We start from the raw sequence: 14151 nt of genomic DNA on the forward strand, positions 1-14151 counted from the left end.
AGCAATACTATGTAAATCTGAAAAACAAGTGATCAGAATAAGATCAATAAATCATACTAAGACTTTTGGTGTTTGGAGTAGCCTTGAAATGTTGCTATTGAAACATCAAGACTCTTAATGTGTTAATTGTATAAGATTACCTTGATGATTCAATGTATTCCTAACATTGTATAACAGTGTGTGTTAATTTGTTCTGGGACCATCACTTGCAACAATACTCCAAGATCTTAGCATAGTTTATACATTATACTACACTTCTCTTTCTATAATAAAAATTACTTGCAAAAGCTATCTGTTTGTATTTTGAACCCTGTCTAGGCCACTAGTCTTGTAGTTTCATTCACAACTGTGCCAGAACTATGAACTAATGCCAGATTTAAGCCTTGTTTAGTCATTTATTACTGAATTTTCCTTAAATTAAAATTTACATAGTCTGGTGCCTTAGACTGTGGTAGAATTGTGTACTGGCAGTATTGTTAATCCTGCTCCAGGACTGGTGCTTCAGTGCTTTTACAGCTATTTATATTCCAGTTTTTCTGCTAGAGTCTTATATTCTGCTTATCATTTACCTGCTTAAAGATGAGTTCCACTGCCTTTCCGTTTACTTAACTACTGCTTTTCCCCTCCTCTTTGTGACTGCTCCAGCCCCTACTGGGACATTAAGCTAAAGTTTTTGAAATTCTAACCTGGGTTACTTGTCCTGTGGCTGTCTCCTTCTTGCAGCTTGAATTTTCCCCAAACCCTCCCTTTATTGTTGTGATTTAAATGGCTGGCTTGTCACACATATGGTAATCTGACTTCTGAAGTCTCTCCCTCCCCTCTTTCATTGATTTTATCTATTGTGTAAGCTACTTAAGTACTTTTCCAACTCGTTGCTTTCCACAGATCAATAATATTGAGTGCTTACTCCTTTACTATACATTGTCTCCTATTTATTTTCCCAGAGCTCCCATCTGCTTGGCACCCTAACCACACTATGTGAATGTCCTGACTTAATCCTGCTCTATCCTCAGCAGAGATGAGATTATATTGTTTTGGACTTCAGTCAACTGTTTTAGAATACTACTGCTATATTTTTGCTTTATTCATTCATTTTGCACTTTAAATCATTTAAAGGTTCCTAATCCTTGAAATGACCCTGTCCAGGTAGTTTGTTTAAGTTATTTTATGGTAACATTACACTCTCAGGTGATGTTTTTTGTGCTTTTGCATTAATAAGATTGTAATAGTCCAAGTAGTGGCAGTAGGTGCTGGCCTGGCCTGTCTAAGTTGGGAAACACATAAGAATGCTGCAAGTGCAATCATTTTATTGGACAGAGGGCTTAGAAGCCAGGTCCTGTGTTTTAAGTTCCTGAATAGGTTTAGTGCATGCCACTGCTCATCCTCAGTGGTGTTGGTAGTGACCTGTATAAACACAAACACCTAGAAACCATATTTTCTCTATAAACCACCTCTGAAATTGTACCAGTAACTCAGTGAGTGTAGAGCAACTACTTTGCATGTTAAGAAGCACAGAGCATCTAGCTTGTGTATTGAGGAGTGCTGCCACTTGAGTTTAGTATTATATTTGTTATTTTTTATTTAATTATTAATTAATTAATTTATTAATTTATTTGCCATTTGTTTACCGGGAAAGTCTGCCTGGGTCAACAGAACCCATTTTCAGTGGAGGCCCTGGGAGGTAAGCTCCAAATACAGACATATGTAGCAATTCAAACACAGCACTCATATCTTATGATTTCATTGCATAGGTTCACATAAAGACAGAAACATATATTACAGTTTAACAGTACAGATGAGTGCATTGTATAGGTTCACATAAAGATAGAATGCATATTACTGTTTACCAGTAGAGATTAATGGGAGTTCCAATAATCAAACAGTAAGCAGGTGTAACTTCTTCTTCTTCTTTCGGCTTTTCCTGATTAGGGGTCACCACAGCAGATCACCTGTCTGCTCATGATTGGCAGTAGAGTTTTATGGTGTCGTGTTGCCAGCCTGGTGCCCAACCTTCCACAGAAGGCAAACACATTCACGCACTCATGTCTAGGGTCAATTTTAGAGTGCCCAATCCACCTACAGCATGTCTTTGGGATATGGGAGGAAACCGGAGGACCCGCATGAAACCCACACAACCACAGGGAGGACATGCAGGCTCTGCACAGAAGGCACCGCAGCCAAGGATCAAACCGGAGAACCTCTTGCTGTGAGGTGACAATGCTAACCCATTATAAATAAAGTAACAGTGAGAAGACCTTGGTAAAAGTACAAGTAAATCAGCTGAATATAAGACCATTAGCAGAGTAACAATTTGTAGAGGAATGAGAAGATTAAGAGGAGGGAGCTGTGCAGAAAAGATAAAATAGAAATGGGATTAACACAGAGCAGTGCAGGTACACAGCCATGTGCTATTTAGATATTGTTTTAACAAAGTTTTAAGCACTAGGCTAGGAATTGATCTTGTTGCTAGGGGTAGAGAATTTCATACTTTTGTGACCAAGTACAAGTAAAGACACTGGCCTATTTTTTTTTTTTTGAGGGTTTCGAAATGGTTAGTATTTTTTTTGTCCTCAGATCTTGGGGTTCTGTTTGGCTGGTAGGATTTGAGTAGGTTGCTTATAGCTGGACAGGTGGAGGGTTTGTAGATTAAGTTGTGTACAATTAATAGTTGAATATAGTGGAGTTGGTTGGGGAGTTCGAGTCATTTAAGTTATTGCAGTTTTTGCAATGATCTACAGTGATGAGTGTGGTATTTAGAGTTAGTGACAAACCTTGCCACTTTGTTATAGCACTGCTCCAATCTGGATTTAATAGAAACTTGTAAGTTTGCAAGAATAGTGGCACCATAAAATGGGAGTGTAGAAGAAAAGTTTTAGCTAGGGTGAGTTAAGTTGAGGTACTTAGGAAGTGTTTATTTCTGTAGAGAATTCCTAATTTCTTGTGAATTTTTTTATATTCTGCTGGATGTGGAGGTCAAATTTCAGTTGATTATCAATAGTGACTCTAAGAGTTTCATATGATATACTATTTCAATTATTGTATTATCTATCAAGTGTATTTTGAATTAATCTGTCAGAAGTGGGATTTTTTGGGGGTGAAAGAGGATGTTTGGTTTTATTAGAATTAAGGAAACGTTGAGCATTAGTAAGCCAAATTTCAATAACAGTAAAGGGATTTTGTTGACAGAAAGGACTTTTGTGTGTTGGAGAGTAGTTCAGGAAGTGTGATAGCGGTGCAGACACTAGTGAAATCATCCGCATATTGAATGAGAGCTCCAGGGAACGAGGAAGTATGTAGGTTGTTTGTGAATATTTTAAACAGTAGAGGGCCTAAGATAGAGCCTTTTGGGACTCCTGTAGGGTTATGAAGAAAGGGGGAAGTTCATATGACCATTTCATGTCTTGTTTCTGATCATAACTTTAGAACCACTGTACTGTGTATGGGAAACACCTAAGTTGGAGAGTGTGTCAAGAAGTAAGGGGTGAGAAACAGTGTCAAAAGCTTTAGAGAGGTCAAAGAATACTGCAGATACATAGTTTCCTGATTCTCTAGCCCTGTTTACAGTGTCAGTAAAGGATATTAAAGCTGTGGATGTGCTGTAGTCAGGGAAGAAACTGTGCTGAGTCCGAGTGAGTAGGTTATTTTGTAGTAGGCATTGCATTAGCAGTTGGTGAATACATCTTTCAAAAATGTTGGAACTAGGAAATTGAATAGATATGGGGCAGAAATTAGATGGTTCTGTAGATTTTCCTCCTTTGTGGATGGGGATGATGCTAGGAACTAATGACTCAAATACAAATCTATTGATTAGAATACTGATTTGGTAGGCTATGGAATCAATGGCTAGTTTAAGGTATTGGGGTGGTAGATTGCCACTCCCTCCATGATCTCTTCACCTTGGAGAATGTGGACATCTGTGCAGTTACCAAGAATTATATAAGACCACAGAGAGTTCCCTGGCAGTGCAAAGCTCCAGTGCCTTCCACACATTTAGACCAGTAACTGCACAGACATGTAATAAAAGTGTAGTGTCTCAGTCTACATCAATAACAAACATTCTCTAGGTTAGTTAAACAGGATGATCCACTGGAGTTCTTCCCCATCGAGATTACCACAGACAGTGTCCCATACCATATCCTAGCACTGTCTATGTCCCATGAAACCCATAGCTCACCATTCAATCAGATACCATAGTTAGGGGGAACTTTAATTATTTCTCTATAAAATGGGAATCCTACCTGTCCCCAAATTTGCAAGTGCAGAGATTCCTAGACTTTGTAAGCACAAAGACCCTAAACCTGAACCAGTTAGTGAATATGCCTACTGCAGGTGCAAACATATGGGACTTGGTATTCACAAATATTGGAGAATGCTATACCCCCCTCCATCCCACTACCCAGTGTCATGTCTGCTCTGGTAAATTCAGGCCTCAAAGCAGTGTCCTTTAAATAAGAATCAATTCTGTAAACTCAGCAAACCCTGTAAGAGTTATTAACTACTCCAAGGCAAATTATCTATTATTAACTGATAAATTGTCAAAATGTCAAGATCCTCTAAACCCAGATAACACAGCAGCCTATGCAAAATTATTCACAGACGCTCTGTATAACCTTGCCAATGATTTCATAGAGGCTGCTTTTCCTACTAGAAGTAAGCACAAAACTAATTCAAAAAACAAATCACCCTAGTGGAATCCAAACTCACAAGTATTGTACAACAAAAGAAACAAATTCATAGTTAAAATTATGAACTGTAATACCAAAAAAGATAAAAGCTTTCTCATCAATATGAATAGACAACTAAGAGGACTGATTATGTCCAGCAAAGCAAAATATGGTGTGCCAGGCCAAAGGAGACCCATGAGGCTTTATTTAGCCACATCTGAAACCTCAAAGGCAGATTGGTAAATAGAGCCATGTTCATGGAACTTGGAGATATAGCAAACCTTCTGGCTCACAAATTTAGCTCCAACTATACCCCAACTGCCCCCATTAAAAACCATGTAACATAACCCCTCCAACTATCAGTAGGGAACATGTCTAAGATGATTTCTCTAAAGCCAAGAATACAGCTTCAAAGGGCCATAATAATATCCCAGAATGCATCTAAATAGCCTAAAATATGACCTATCATGGCCATTTGAGTCACTATTCAACAATAGCCTCTGCACAGGTTTCGTACCACAAAAATGAAAGGCTGCAGCATTCATGCCTTTGCATAAGGGCAGACCCTCAACAGATCCTGGGAACTATAGACCCATTAATTTTACTAGTCTTATATATAAAGCCATGGCAATGACATAGGAAACCTTCAGACACTGGACACAACCCAGTTTCATTTTGTCAAAGGCAGGTCATGCCTTCTGAATATGGAGGACTTCTTTGAGAAGGTCACTAAGACAATGCATGAGGGCAAATTGGTACATACTGCATACAGGGGCCTGGCTAAGACATTTGATCCAATACTCCACTTGGGCATTGTAAACAAACTTATGGAATTAGGCATAAACCACTATGTAATTCACTGGATAGCTGAATGGAACCCTATGGCTGTTAGCTTCGTAAACACATATGAACCTATGAACAGCATATAATTTTAATATGTTGGAGATAACATTCAGAGTAAGCAGAAACATAAGTTTGAGTGCACTGGCACAGTTCATAAACATTGGGGTAGTAGGACTGGACTTCAGAATGCTAAAGAGGTTAAGAGTATAGACTGAGCATATACAAGTGATGAGATAGTAATTCAGTAAGTTTGGGGTAAAGAAAGATGAGAAGAGGGTGTACCTTTAGAAATAAAAATTATTTCACAAGTACTACACAGGTCTGTTAGGAATGAATAGGCAAACTAATGGCTGTTATATGCAAAAGAAATGAGCAGTTACAGTTATACATGCAATTTTAAATGTTGGGCGAAATGTACTGTGCAACTTATGCACTTCCGTCAGTAATTTCAAGCAGAGTGGATAAGAAGGAGCAGATATACCCCAGGATTCATGAAGCTCAGCGCAAGGCCGGCATTAGGCTTGCACCGACTGTGTGGCATAAACATGGCGCAATAACACCAAATGCATATTAATGAAGGCACGCTGCCGCCACAGCCACGTGCATAGGAAACGAGCACGAGTGCATAAGGCGTGTCGAAGTGCCGCACGGAAGTGTGGAAATGTCAGCTGTCGACGTGCAACCTAAAATGCTTGCATATAACAATTTGCATGCAATAGTAATCACATCTGTCAGTGTCCGTGGATACTGAAATGTATGCAAAGCTTGCAAGACAGTTCCTGCAAACACAAAATGAAGAAGCAAACACAAATGCATGGTAGGGAATCACAGGTCTCCATCCCTCAAACAAATGACAATGAAAACCGTGTGCCCGTAGTCCAGCGCAGTGTAGATAGTTATACCAAGTGGAAGTGAAACGCATCATGTTAGCGCGCCGCCAATAGCTACGTCCAGCCCAATGGTCAGGGTCACCAGCTGTCCCACATTGTGAGGGAGAGTACACAGCTGAGCAGATGTGTCCATAACAAAACCATGATAAATGTAAATATCTAGCAACCATATGACAGAATTATATCCCATAATGCATGTAATAGTCACATACAATAGGTATGTCTGTATTTAACATACCATATGTGACAGGAAATAGAATAAGCATGAAAACGAAACAGAAGGAGCATATAAACTGCTACAGCAATAAGACAACATGTAGGCTTAAAGGAACAGTATTTTCCGTAGCGTTGACTGTGGGTATGAGTTGTCCAGTACAATCGGATATGTGTCCAGAATATATCCCATCCTGGACATAGGAAAAGGTGGCATCCTACCAATGATCAGAGCAGTCAGCCAAAATCCGCACATCTGTGGTCCAAGCCGTACTTGTCAGGATGTGTCACAGTTGAACGGGTATTACCCGGGTGTACCAACCATGTCATGAAAGTTAAGTATGGGCGTGTACCTATGTGCGTGATGTATAGCATGTGGAAGGTGAAACATGCCAGGGTAGTCCACACAGCCATGCAGGTACCTGACATATGTAGTGTATGCAATGTGTTACCTTGACCATGTGTCATGGGCCATCAACCAAAGCAGTGATGGATGGAGTGTCAGGAATATGGGTGTGGGGGGGATGGGTAATGGTATAATCCTCAAAGGTGAGACTGTGTCGTATGCAGAATAGGTGAACTGGAGGTGTATGAGGGAGAAGCAGGTGAATCAGAAAGAAACACAAAGAACATGTATACACATCTGCAATACAACCTGACAGGCCATACTGTAGAACACAATCCCACAAACATATGAGTATTAAGATGTGCGATACAAATGTACAGAAATGTCACCGGCACATACCCACAGATTGGTCCTGATGGAACCGGCCAATTCAAATGCAACACACCTGGATGCATAATGGAATACCCATCATCCCGTCCACAGCACACAACCCGCCCCCATACCTGAACGTCCACCAAATCCAGCCATACTTGGCCTACTAGCTTGGAGCAGCCACATCTATACATAGAGACCACTACTCATATGTAGTAGGTAGTGTCACCCTAGGCAGTTTCAGGATTGCAAACTATGTATCCCTTGCATGTAAAACCCCCATCACATTTTCGTAAAGCCAAAAGAATGGTTGGTATTGGTCTTGTTACATTTTTGGATATCCCTCATGGGATAAGTAACTTGTGTAAACATCAGAATGAGTATCCAGAAACGATTTCCAGTCCTGTAGACATCTGGACACAAGTTGGAATGTGCAGTAGTGGTGCACGAGACTGTCCAGCCCTAGATGGTCATGCAGAACCTACTACCCAGGATCAAACACCTGCCCGTGATGCGCATGTCCCGACATGAATAATTGAGAGAATATATTGTACATTCACATAGTGGCACTTGGAAATAGGATGATGAAGGTGCTGACATAAACAGGATACCCCCTGTTCCACTGTGTGAGGGACAGTCACTGTGTGGGTAGGTGTGTCCTGACCAACAATGATGCAATGCCAAAAGTCCTGTGATTGTAGGAAATAACTATGCACCATACTGCATGTAACAGTTGCCTAAAGCGGTCATGTCAGGATAGAAAATACGTAATTCATACAAGAAACAGACTAACAACTAAAGTGCTAAAGGTATAGGCTCTCAGCTAGGAAAATAATGAATGTTCTAAACCTGCAATGACCGTGGGTATGTGTTGGCCTAAACAATCTGGTGTCCCCAGAATATATCCCAACCTGTACATATGACAATGTGTCAACCCTACCAATGGTCAGAGCATTCGCACAATAACTGGCCAGCCTCTTAATCACTCACAAAGCCAGTGACCTTTGGAGGAAAGGTGTTGAATGAGAATGACTAATTACAACAATTAAGAGTAATAGACGCATTTAACTGCAGAAAATTAGTAGTAATACGAATCTGTCAACACGTTTCAAGTTAATAGTACTAATATGGTAGAAGTGTCCGTGATTGTCCCTGATTTGTCATAGCCTTGTCCCTGTCACTGTAGAAACTAGTCCCCGAGTATCATAGAGGTCCGTACACATATGTACACCAATCATCACATTTGTTGACATGACTATTGCATACCTGTAGTGAATTTATAACTGATGTCCAGAATAATATTCATTGTATCTATAAATGAATGAAATAGTCAAATGTGAAGGGAAACACGTATATATATATATATATATATATATATATATATATATATATATATAGATATATAGATATATATATATATATATATATATATATATTTATATATATATATCTATATATATACAGAATGAACGCCGAAAGACGAAAGCAAACATAAGGGTTGTGAAGGGAATCTAGAGCAAGTAAGGTATTATAAAGTGCTCACAGCGTATGTCAGATAAAGCTGCACAAGAGTGAGTAGAGCACTGCTATTCACACCAGAGGCAGGGTTATACCAGTGGCCATAACATCGTTGAAGTGCTATGTCAACATTATACACAGACGGAATGTAGTACATGTTGCGACCATCTACACTTGTAACCCGCAAATCGTTCGTAATACTTAACACCAGAAAAGGCACATATGTGCAAATAGGAATGGATGGGGACGCTGTGAATACATGAGGCAGTACAAAATGTGCGTAGGGCCCCAATGCTCTGGAGAGGGCAATGTGTAAAGGTGTGTCATGGCTGCGATATCAGGTGGATAATGGCTGTTATGCATGGAAACTCAACACGGGTGTGCTGAAGAAACTATGGATATGCGATTATGGACACAGGAGTGCTAGGGTATGTTGTGCTGGTTGCAATGGAGCGGCCCGTGGAGGTCAGCTAGTATGTAGGTGCAATTCCCAGACAGAGCATCATCTGCATGGAGACATGCGTGAATGGGCGTATCATTGTCGGATGTTGTGCGTCAGGGCTGGCAGCCTGGCACGTAAAACCTATCTGCCAACCATTAGCGGAACAGAGTTCTGTTGTGACAACCCCAAACTGGGAAAAGCAGAGAGACACAACTACATGCAGACATCAATATGTTGACGTACAATCTTCGGAACACAAACACTCATTCTATTAACATTAATAATATGAATGTGCACAGAAACAAACACAGTAGCAGGAATAATAGGCTGCACATACAAGTAATAGGTTGAATGACACTGTATCACATCACACTTATCAGCAGCACCCCAGACATGAAAAACGTGCAATATCTGTCCGCTGTATAACGTGCAGTATACTGATCACAAGTTCACCGGAGTGAAGTGTCGGTGTCATAATGACTAAGGCAATAGTATGCTGTTGAAGCAGAGATAAAACCCAATACGCATGTGTCTATGTCCGGGAAATGTATAGGTTAATGGACACACAGATGTATATATAGATAAAAACGTATATATAATACATATATATATATATATATATATATATATATATATATATATATATATATATATTTATTTATTTATTTATACACACACACACACACACACACACACATATATATATATATATATATATATATATACAGATATATATATATATATATTTATATCTATATATATATATATATATATATATATATATTATATATATATATATATATATATATACACACACACACACACACACACAAAGATATACTACATATATATAGATAGATATATATACACACATACAACAGGTATTGATATATACACATACACACAAAACAAATATATATATGTCATTGTAGATATACACATGTACATGACTAGGTTACTTTAGAGCAATTAGTGTTAACATATTTACAGCCCAGGCATATGTGACTGGGAGGTCCAATAAATAAACGTTGTACCCCCCCACACTGCCCAGCTAGGCCGGTCAGACATATGGACAGGCAATAAAGATAAATACACTGCTGCTGTCCAAAACACCGGCAGGAAAGTACCAGTGGGAGAGATCTGCAAGGTCTACACTTTAAACATGGATAACGGTGTCCCTTGCGGGACCCCAAAAATTCAGTGTACGTGTGAACCCATCATCATCGATGTGAGCAGGATGTAGGTGTACATGGAACAGTAGGTTGTGCAAGTGTGATAATACATGAATTGGCAAAATGTACGACATGTATCCCGAGACGGGGAGAGTGGGCAATGTGTAGGGGTCTGCTTAATACCCCAGCTGTGCTCACAGTAAGCATTTGCCATGAGTGCTGTAGAGGGGTGCCAGGTAGGTGAACCATGGGTATGCAATAATGGGCTTAAGTGTGCAGGTGCTGGTTGGCAGAGATGTAGTAGGCCCGCCCAGTGAAAGTCATTAATATTCCTATGTGGGCATAGCAGACGCCTATACCTCCCAAACCTGAAGAGCACATCTACCGAATAGTCTGTAAACCATTGGGGGAATACATAGGGACCAAATCATTGCCGTGTACCCGATTAGCATGGACGTCTATAGTTATAAATCAGAATGTAACAAAGTCCAACTAAACACTTCCAGAGCTAGTGATATTAGGTGGACAGGTGGTGGAATACAGGTAATGACAGATGACAACATGTATGAGTCATAAACAGCATGTACCTCGACAAACGTGAATGAATACATATGCTCTGTGACTGTCAATGTGTCTGGTTAATAGAACCAATTGTCTAAATGTGTCCCACAGGGTGTTATGCAGTGTTCCTGATACAGTGTTCATTCTCCCCCATTGGTATGTGAGGTCTGCTAGTGATGGAAAGTGCATAATTTGCTGACCACCTTAGGTAGATGATAGCATAATAAATGAGGTTTACCACCCGTACGCCTTTGAGGGACACACCCGTCTGGGCAGTTGTGTCCTGCAAAATGAATGTTATGGCACATGGCCTGTGAGTTCAGGAAAGGAGGCCATATATTGTGTGTAGTGGTGTCAGAAATGAATATGTTGTATCAGAAACAGCTACATGTAACAGGAAACAGTATTAGCAATTATAATGCTACAAGAATAACCTTAACGTATGCAAACGGTTGAGGTAGTCAGTTTACTACTGGCTGTGGGTATGTGTTGCCTTGACACATGTGATAGCTCTACATATAGGATCTACAGGGCCACCACCATTCTGAATGGCCAAAGTGGGACCTGCACTGTAGAAATATCAGACGTACCAGGGCAGAACATACCTACAGCCATGCATCATACAGAAATATACATATCAGCACAAATCAAAGTGTAGTCTAGCAGCATTAAAGTTGCTTATGCTACTACATATAACATATCGACGTGTCAGGTATACAAGACCTGTAACAAGCAACCACTACAGACACGTAGAATATGAGAATGTCCCCTAATCAGGACAGTTGCAATGGCTAGAGTATTGTCACATGACATATGCCTAATGAGGGACTGTCCCATGCAAAGTGGGAAAGGTGTTACTCCTACAGTCTCCCGTCGTGCATTCTGAAAGGTGGAAAACATACAGTAGGTATGCGGTAGCATGACTCTGTGGACAGCTGAGTTAACAAAATAATATTCACATGTCAGCATTGCAGAGTATCGGTTCCCATGTATCAGGCAGACGGGAGCAGATTGTATGAGGAACATGCATATAATATGATTTCGGCACTGGTCAGGCCGCCAAGTCCGTACAGTCGAACGCCTGTCGTCGCCAAATGGTTAGACATACCTGATACTGTAGTCATGTAGTCTGATGTAATACGCATCACAAGGGATCGCACACACCCAGCATGAGTGACAAATGTAAGCAGAAATGTTGGTGAGCGAGCAGCTGTAAGCATGTTAGTCTACCAGTATGCCAGTAGTGCACTGTCAAAGAAATGTGGAGTCTAAACGGGTATAAGGTGCTGTAACCAGAGGTCAGCAGTGCTTAACACTGTGCAAACCCACGCACAACTGCTCCCACCTGCTGGAATGTGCCTTACCCAGTCCGTATCCAAAGGCGTCGGTCTGTCCGCAAACAAAGAATCATCCTATTCATGTGTTGGTAGCAGTACCCTGTGCACATAGCTCATGTGAATTAACAATAGACCATGGCATATGTACAGACAATAGACCACAAACACACCATACAGCACAGTCATCCAACAGTATAGCAATGTACTGGCAGATATGTCCAGACCACTGGTGTATGTATGTCTGGCCATCCTGTGTTTCAGTGTGTGAGCATGCCCAGTATGACTGTTACGCATGTTGTCGACCGACATTACCGTCATACCGTCATGTGTGTGAGCATGCCAAGTATGGTCAACTGTATTGCATGTGTCACATGTCCAGATAGTCAGTACTGTGTTGCCGACCCCTCCGTTATACACAGACAGGTGTCATGCTGTGTCTGCAGGGTAGCTAATGGCCATGTGGCATTGACAGTTGTGTCATGTCTGCATAGCGTGGGGGGACATCCAACCGCATCCACAGTCCTACACAGCACAGTGGGTGGCACACATGACTCTCACATGTGTAGGTTGGACGAGGGCACAGCTAACAGTTGTATACATCTGCCACTACTGTACTGGTATGCCAGGTACTCCATGTCAGTGTGTGGACCTACCTAAATTGCTGGTTGGAGGGATACCAGTGTACGTCAGATCCCAGCTTTAAATACCAGCATAGTGGTGTTGGACGTCCTAGCTTTCACAACCTACATCAAACTGCCTGGCCTGCTGTAGTCTGTGTGTGTCTTTGGGGGTTGGGGTCATTCATTGGGCATATCCATAGGCCATTGTATATCATTTGTCTGTCCAGCTGCATGGAACATGTGTGGGCTGTGTGGACACACACGGTGTTCAGCCCGTAATCTGCAGTGGGTTAGGACACCCTGTGTACTACTGGCTACCATTGTGACCCCCGTATGTGCTACAGATGTCATGGTGCCACTATGGACGTGTACTGCCTGCTGCCCTAACATTCGGCCACCAAAGTCTCTTGTATGCTTATATACATACCATAGCAATGGGTAAATATACATTCCAATACAACTGCCAATTCTTAGGTCGATAGATGTACCCTGGGGGTGTTATGGACCTGAGGACGGTGCTGGAGGGCTGCCTATGTCGGATGCACACAGTGCCCCTCCTATACATGGCCAAGCACAGGTAGTGTCATGTTTGCCATCCATTGTACTGTGTGCGGGTCAGAGAGGGGAAATCCATGGGTACCTACTGTATCAGTGCATATGCCTTGTGTTGCCTCTTTGCCAAGGGCAGGTCATACTGTGCACAGCCTTTTGCCGACTGGGCCCTGCTCAGGTAGTTCCTTCGCCAAGTCACACTGTGCCTGTACAGGCCTTGGCAGTGGTGTTGGACTGTGTGGCCCTGCCCCACGCTGTTCCTCCTGTAACTGTTACTGCAGGATCAGATTGTGTTGCATAGCAAATACCATAACAAATTGTGTGCATGTAGCTAGTGAATACTGCAGGGCTCCACCGGATGTGTCTGGATACCAGAACCGTGAACTGAGCATCCCAAACACATGCTCAATTATATGTCTTGCCTGTGCATCCACCTCATTATGGTGTGAGTGTTCAGATGTGTGTGCATTGCTGATGGGTGTCATCAGCCACAACACCAGTGGTTACCCAGCATCCCCCACTAGGAGACTGTAGGGGATGTCCATATTGGCAAAGGTGTGGTACAGCTGTGTCAGAAGCCATATACCGGAATCATCATAGCTTTCAAGGCAGACAGCACAC

This window comes from Protopterus annectens, chromosome 3.part1 (assembly GCF_019279795.1).
Source record: "Protopterus annectens isolate FY-2018-M chromosome 3.part1, PAN1.0, whole genome shotgun sequence".
NCBI classification, from domain to species: domain Eukaryota; kingdom Metazoa; phylum Chordata; order Ceratodontiformes; family Protopteridae; genus Protopterus; species Protopterus annectens.